This window comes from Neophocaena asiaeorientalis, unplaced genomic scaffold (assembly GCF_003031525.2).
Source record: "Neophocaena asiaeorientalis asiaeorientalis breed wild unplaced genomic scaffold, Neophocaena_asiaeorientalis_V1.1 scaffold946, whole genome shotgun sequence".
In the NCBI taxonomy this organism is placed as follows: domain Eukaryota; kingdom Metazoa; phylum Chordata; class Mammalia; order Artiodactyla; family Phocoenidae; genus Neophocaena; species Neophocaena asiaeorientalis.
Window position 1 is genome coordinate 2,257,712 of NW_020175049.1, and position 1,464 is coordinate 2,259,175.

Consider the following 1,464-nt stretch of genomic DNA (forward strand, 5'->3'; position numbering starts at 1 on the left):
GTATAGTATCATGTCATCTGCAAACAGTGACAGCTTTACTTCTTCTTTTCCAATTTGGATTCCTTTTATTTCCTTTTCTTCTCTGATTGCTGTGGCTAAAACTTCCAAAAGTATGTTGAATAATAGTGGTGAGAGTGGGCAGCCTTGTCTTGTTTCTGATCTTAGTGGAAATGGTATCAGTTTTTCACCATTGAGAATGATGTTGGCTGTGAGTTTGTCATATATGGCCTTTATTATGTTGAGGTAAGTTCCCTCTACTTTCTGGAGGGTTTTTTTCATAAAGCAGTGTTAAATTTTGTCAAAAACATTTTCTGCATCTTTTGAGATGATCATATCATTTTTCCCTTTCAATTTGTTATTATGGTTTAACACATTGATTGATTTGCATATATTGAAGAATCCTTTCATTCCTCCGATAAACCCCACATGATCAGGGCGTATGATCCTTTTAATGTGTTGTTGGATTCTGTTTGCTGGTATTTTGTTTGCTGGTATTTTGTTGAGGATTTTTGCATCTATGTTCATCAGTGATATTGGTCTGTAGTTTTCTTTTTTGTGACATCATTGTCTGGTTTTGGTATCAGGGTGATGGTGGCATCGTAGAATGAGTTTGGGTGTGTTCCTCCCTCTGCTATATTTTGGAAGAGTTTGAGAAGGATAGGTGTTAGCTCTTCTCTAAATGTTTGATAGAATTCGCCTGTGAAGCCATCTGGTCCTGGGCTTTTGTTTGTTGGAAGATGTTTAATCACAGTTTCAATTTCAGTGCTTCTGATTGGTCTGTTTATATTTTCTATTTTTTCCTGCTTCAGTGTTGGAAGGTTGTGCTTTTCTAACAATGTGTCCAGTTCTTCCAGGTTGTCCATTTTATTGGCATATAGTTGCTTGTTAGTAACCTCTCATGACCTTTTCTTTGCATTTCTGCAGTGTCAGTTGTTATTTCTCCTTTTTCATTTCTAATTCTATTGATTTGAGTCCTCTCCCTTTTTTTCTTAATGAGTCTGGCTAATGGTTTATCAATTTTGTTTATCTTCTCAAAGAACCAGCTGTTAGTTTTATTGATCTTTGGTATCATTTCCTTCATTTCTTTTTCATTTATTTCTGGTCTGATCTTTATGATTTCTTTCCTTCTGCTAACTTTGGGTTTTTTTTGTTCTTCTTTCTCTAATTGCTTTAGGTGAAAGGTTAGGTTGTTTATTTGAGATATTTCTTGTTTCTTGAGGTAGGATTTATTGCTATAAACTTCCCTCTTAGACTGGTTTTGCTGCATCCCATATGTTTTGGGTCATCGTGTTTTCATTGTTATTTTTTTCTAGGTATTTTTTGATTTCATCTTTGATTTCTTCAGTGAACTCTTGGTTATTTAGTACTGTATTGTTTAGCCTCCATGTGTTTGTATTTTTTACAGCTTTTTTTAAAAAAATTAATTAATTTATTTATTTTTGACTGCACGGAGTCTTTGTTGCT